Consider the following 6,480-nt stretch of genomic DNA (forward strand, 5'->3'; position numbering starts at 1 on the left):
TTATAATCTATGTTGGTATTAGGAGGAAAATCCATCTCTCCATCCATTTTCCGAACGGCAGACAGTCAGTACTATGCTCAAAACATCAAATGTATGTCAACAACACTGGCCAACACAATTCACATTGCTGTCAGCACGACTAGCTACCTTGTCTACTTTTACTCCCCTCCTCAAGACATTCGGCAAATCGTATTTCAAAAATTCATTCCATTTCCCCGTTACAGGATGAAGGAAGTTTGAAAAATAAAAGCAAAAATAGCTGGATGGAATAAAGAAATACACACAACGCAGTCGCAGCATGAAGCTCTAGAAAATTGAGAAATGAGAAGTATTTTCTGCAATCGTTCATTGAAATTATGACAAACGCATTTCTAAGCTGTCGCATTGATTGAATTTTCCGCCATCCACTGAATCCCCATTTTCCGCATTCTATTCATTCCACATCCATTGTGCGTTTGAAATTTTGCACCTTTTCATCAGCGCGCGACATTCATTCAGATTAAGAAGGGCTCAAAGCCGTACAATTCGATTTTGAGTTCGGTTTGGAAAAATTAAATCTCACCTACAGTTCACGATTGCATTTTCATTTGTGTCACCTTTGTGTCGACACCTTTTCCTTTTGTGCCTCAATCATTATGAGCGACAGCTACAAGCGCTTAGAAATCAATTAACCAAATCTTCTTAAGTGGAAATAAAAGGCACCTGGTTTTTGTTAGAGCTGGCAGATATTTCTCGGTAAATCAAAGGATAATCGGATGTATTGTTTTTAAAAATACTTGGAAACTGCAGTAGTATAATAAATATTTTCTTGCAATTTCCTTATGGTACATTACTTGTTATGTGTTGTGGCGCGTAAAGGTATTTAAATGCCTTGTTTTGATATTTATTTATGTATCTTTTTCTATCATCTAATTGACACTCTCCATCCATAACCCCCTTTAATTGACTTTGACATTTGAGGTTTTTTTCTTTGGTTGGCTTGGAGGGACCGAAATCAATTTTCATAAATATTGAGACAGGCGCATAATTGATGACGGAAACCTCAAAAAGTGCGAGAACTATTTTCGAGCTCTTTGCATAGTTTCGCAGTTGATTGATGGATGAAACCGAAAACGAAACCGAGACCGAGATCAAAATTGGGAAATGGCTTGGCCACAGATCGAGATGTGTGGCTGTCTAAGAAGCGCCAATGGACAGTGTTATTTATTATCTATTGCGGAAGCATTTCCCCCATAAATTTCGACATCCCCCCTCCGCCTGCCGGTCCGACAGATCTCCTTATCAGGGAATGATTACTAATTGACTGATTTTCCCGACCCCCTACCCTCACTCCTGCTAATATTGTTAGCCACTTTCCCGGCTTCTTTTGTTTTATTAATGCGCCTGGCTGGGGGCAGATGAAAATCTTCGGCCCACACTCAAATGGTTTGCCCGCGGAGGCGGGGGGTAATCAAGTCGATCAATCATTTGATTGACGCCACACAGCGCAGTGTGAAGGATATGGACGTATGTGGAGTGAGTGGAAAAGCGGGAAATGTGAGAAAGTCGAAAGAGGTGAAAAAAAAAGTGAGAAAAACAGCAGAGGCAGCGCCACCTGTTTCGATGTGGGTGTTTGTAAGGAAAACAGGCAAAAAGTTGTTTGGTCAGCAAGCTGACGCCCGTTACACTGTTGCGAAAAGAGAAGGCATCGCTCATCTGGTAAAAAGCAGTCACTTTGACTCATGCCCACTAACGGCTGTTTGGATTTAGCCATGTTTACACACCTCTTTGGTTCGCACTCGGCCAAAAGTAGTGCGCCCAACTGCAATCAACTCTGTTCGCCAATTTCTTTCCTTCGAACCTTTTGCAGCTGACAGCCTTTGATGAGCTGCTGTTTTACGCTTTCCCAACTAATCATCAAACAAAATGCATTGACATGTAAACAACGTTTGATTAATTCTCCCATTCGCGGTTTAGCCGTACTTTTTTCTGCTGGATTCCATTCAGGTTCAGGTTGAGTAAATTATTGGCCAGAGCAAAGGGCACGCCATTTTGTTGTTAGCCTGTCGACAATTTTTTTTCCTTGCCATTTACAGGGTGAGTTTTACTAATCGGGAGGATGAACGAAACAGATTTTGTGTGGACTAGAAATACAGCTTTACCTTATAGAAATTCTTACAAAATTGTTCTCTTACTTATAGGTACTTACCAAAATAAACGGACTTATGTTAATGTTTACATTTGATTGTTTTATATAAACAAGAAATACAAAACCATCTCATATTATAAAACATTGATGATATATAAAAATATACCTATTTATAATATTTATTGTATAATCTTTAAACTATCTAAAAAAAAATGTTTAAACTTTAAAAACTCAATAACAAAGAGGATTCTCACAGCAGTAAATAAATTTTTTCATTCCTTATTTCCCACTATTTCCCACTATTTCCCACTATTTCCCACTATTTCCCACTTACCCCTTTGACCCCGTCGCATTTTAATTATAAACTCAATTTTCCCCCTAAAGAAAAGCAGAGAAGATGTGAAAATCTGGCAGTCTTCTTTGGGTATCTTATGGTCGGTAGCGATAATTAAAGTGTTCCTTCTTTGTCGTTCTCTTTTTTTTTTTGTTTGGTGCCAGTAACGCCAACAAACAAGGCAGCAAACCAAACAAAGGTTTTTTTTGGACTTACTTTTATTATTGAAAATCGCTGGCCAAAAAAAGGAGGCAGAAAGACGGGTAAGAAAAACAAAAACAAATGGCGGAGCCAAAAAATTCGCTGCTAATTGCTTTTAAAATGCAAAAGCTCAAAGGCAGACAGAGGTAGTCGGTACAAAGGACCAACATTGACTTTGCCGTTGGACAGACAGGCGAATAATAAAAACCGCAGCTGGCCGAAGCGAACAGTGAGTGCAAAAAGTAAACGGTCCCCGTAATTGTTTATGGCAAAGGCCCGAAAAAACCGGCCCCGCTCGGATGGATGTGTACCAGCAGGATACACATAAATCAAGGATAATGGCCAGCGTCGTCGAGTCGTCGTCGTCATCCGTGCGGTTTGAAATCCGTAATTCGATGCCTCTTGCATTGGATTCGATTCCCGCTAGCCGAGTCGCTCGTTCATTTCTGCTTTATTAAAAATTGAAAACGCATTCAATTTATTCATTCGAGAGCAAGGTCGTCCCTGTTCCATCTCCTCCTCCTGGTTCATGGCCAGCATCCCATTCAAATCGATTCAATGCCTCCGCCCCAGGGGGTGTGGATATAGCGGATATATCAGAGGGGAAAAGAGAGGTGGACTTTTCCTAGGGACCCGGGATTAGGGCGTTGTCTGGCCTGACGTTTCGTGGCAGTTGTGTGAAATGCCGCCCCGCTCTGGGTTCCTTTTTTCCTTTCCTGCCTTGTCTTTAAATCAATGTTAAAGCAATTTGTCACGGCCGACGTTCCCGGTGACAATGAGACCAAGGAGCGTTGAGTGGTTGACAGGGCAAAGGGGTACCAGCACACTTGAAAAAATACTCAACAATTTAGATTCAGGCATTTAACCACAGGGTTCGCCCTCATTGAAAATCAAGATTTGATTGACATCAATAAAAATCGCTGACCCTATTTTATTTTCTCTTACTTATCACTTCATTATTGGTTTGTCAAATAAATAAAGTTTTTATTTTTACCAATCAAAGCATTAAATTGTTTCATGTGAATTTAAAAGTTATTCATTCTTTTGGAATAAAAACGTTTAATTGTTTTGATAAGATAGGTAGATTAAGTTTCGTAAGTATCGTAATCTGAGATTTAGAGTATTAAGTGTGTATTCCAGAATTCACTACCACTTTTTATAAGTTTTCTTTACAGTGCACCTCCGGCGGATGGCAGAGAAGTTCCAGTGGGCTGCCATTACCTGTCAAGTGAGCTGAAAACAAATCGCAATGGGAATGTCAATAGGCCAGGACCAGTAGAGCCGAGTCGAATCGCAATGCTCCCAATCGAGAATGCAAAGTGGCGGCAAAAAGGCCGACAACGTCGTCGGGTCAAGTCAATTGAGTTAGTGGTTGACGGATAAAATCAATTCGCATTGCTGAAACTCGAAAGTGAATGCGATGAAGTCGAATTTATGCATTTTGTGGCTCAGGTTTACTTACCGTTCATGCCTGTTCAATGTGTTCAACTAGCCCCTCATGTGTAATGCGCATAATTGAGTTCGTCTAGTAGAAACATAACAACTCCATTAGAGGGAAACGCAGGCAGCGCGAGGAAATAGTGTCCTGTACTCACAGATAATCCAATTAGAGCGGTCGGTAAACGAAAATTTCATTTGAATAAAACTGAACAGACACAAAAACCGTACCAGACAAAGCTAAACTCAACCACAGCTGGAAAATAAAGGCAAAGTTGAGGTGGCTATTGGAAGCTGTATGCTACAACTCGATTTGGTGAAAGTTGGAATACGAATATGACTATATTCTCTAATGTGGTTAGGATGTTAAGAAAAAAGCAAATTAATTTACTTGTTACAGGAATTTTATGAAATTTTGATAGATTTTCTTAAAGATATGTTGAGCTAATAGCCTTTGAAATCTTTTCTTTATTTTGTATTTTGCATTTTATATTATATTATTATTTATATTATTATATTTGAATATAACATAATATTTTAAAATTAAATAACACTTTAATAAAATAGAATAATTATTAACAAAAACGAGAAACTTAAATACGTACATTTTTCAGATTAAATTGTATCTATGTTAGGGTGTGCATAATGTACACAAAATAGATACAAAAGAGGAAATGTTAATAAATGATAAAAAGCTACAACCAAATGTTGTACATTTTACAAGTGCAGAATATGTTACATGTTTTCTTGACAATTGATAAACTACACAAAAAAGAGTGAGAGTAAGATTTAGGTTGGGATTAAGGCGCGTGCAAGGAAGTCGAGTCGATGGCAATAATTATGTGGGCGTGCCGGTGGCCAAATAGAGCTATGCCGCACGTGTCGCCGTGGCAGCCTCATCTATGGTATATCCTCCGCCACATCCACCATCCACCATACACCATCCACCTTTATTTCCATTCCAGGCGTGTGGGTGTACGACAATTGCTGATAATCGCGCCTGATCGGCGGCGGCCTTTTTGCAACGCCCCCGCGGCACCTGCCATTCCCATCAAGGCTGCACTTCACTTAATTAAATTGCAACGCAGCAACGGTCGCCTCGCCACGCGGATGTGCCGCATTCAGTGGTGCGCTGCTTGAAAGTCGCCGCACCATAATCGAATTATGCGGCAAGTCGGTACTGAAAAGAGAATTACGATGGCAAAAGGCGAACGACAAAAAATACAGAAAGTACAGAAAGTGAAGAAAAAAAACGCAGCAGAAAGGAAAAACATTATTAAAAGCTCATCAGCAATTGACATGCTGAGGAGTTGACGAGGCCAGCGGAAAGGTTAGACAGCAACGACCCGCAATTAAACGGAAGCAGCAACTTAAAAACGACTTCATTAACTAACCTTTTAGGAGAACAATGGTTGGAGCCCATCGGCTGTGGAGCCGTGGTCCCTCATCACCATCTCGTCATCAGGAGGAAGTAATGAAGCAATGCGAATATGGAAATCCAGCTTAACTTGGTTAACTCGGTTCCGGATCAATAATGAACCTCGATTGAAACGTAAATCCTTTTTTAATCAGGACTGTGGATGGAGAAAATCGAATTAGTTACGGAATTGCCCATTGTTTTTTTAATGATAAATTAATTAGAACATTTTTCTGAATCTGTTTTTTGAAATTTCTTTTGTATTCTCTATTAAAATGAGTAAAATTAATAATAATCATTGGGCGAACTATCATTTTTATGTCAATAAAAAGCAAAACTATCTATATTAAATAAAGGTGTCATATTTATTGATTATAAGTAAAAAAAAATTATCAAAATCGCCTTTAGAGAAAAAGACATTTTGTAATCTATTAAATAATGTTTCACCACATCATTTTTTATTTAGAACAGCATAAATTTTTAAATCTTTCATCAAACATTTAAATTGTCATCTTCTTAGCATCAATACAGAAACCTCATATAAAATTTAGTTGAATCGCTTTAATCTTATTTTTTATACATTTTCCTACTTCCACTTTCCATATCTCAGGAAAAACTTCTTTCATGCGAATTCAAATGCTGTCATTCTATTTATTGTCCAGCTATATCGCCCAGCAATTCATCCACTTGCACTCCTCCCGCACTTCCCAGCCAAATTGCACCCATATCGCTCACATCGAGACCTCTGAGAAGTGCTCAGCAAATGTTCAAATAACGTGTGCACATCGCCATGCCCATTATCGGCGACATCAGGACCAAGAGTGCGACACTCTGAGGTTCTCTAGACTCCGGACTCCGGACTCTAGACTCCTGCATCTTGTGATGCAATCCACGTGCAAGTTTTTCAAGCTTGTTGTTTGTTTTTTGTGTGCGCGCATCTCATATTGAATGCGACAGGAAAAT

General features: G+C 39.3%; 1 long non-coding RNA gene across 1 annotated transcript; it reads right to left on the minus strand.

Moving 5' to 3' along the window:
• Positions 1–3,712: 3,712 nt before the first annotated feature.
• LOC108042586 lies at positions 3,713–4,399 on the minus strand. Its single transcript, XR_001769212.1, has 3 exons — positions 4,259–4,399; positions 4,126–4,188; positions 3,713–4,061 (listed from the first exon to the last, which is right to left on the minus strand). It is a non-coding gene; the product is annotated as an uncharacterized LOC108042586 (long non-coding RNA).
• Positions 4,400–6,480: the final 2,081 nt, after the last annotated feature.

The sequence above is a fragment of the Drosophila rhopaloa genome, unplaced genomic scaffold (assembly GCF_018152115.1).
Source record: "Drosophila rhopaloa isolate 14029-0021.01 unplaced genomic scaffold, ASM1815211v1 contig_2, whole genome shotgun sequence".
NCBI classification, from domain to species: Eukaryota; Metazoa; Arthropoda; class Insecta; order Diptera; family Drosophilidae; genus Drosophila; species Drosophila rhopaloa.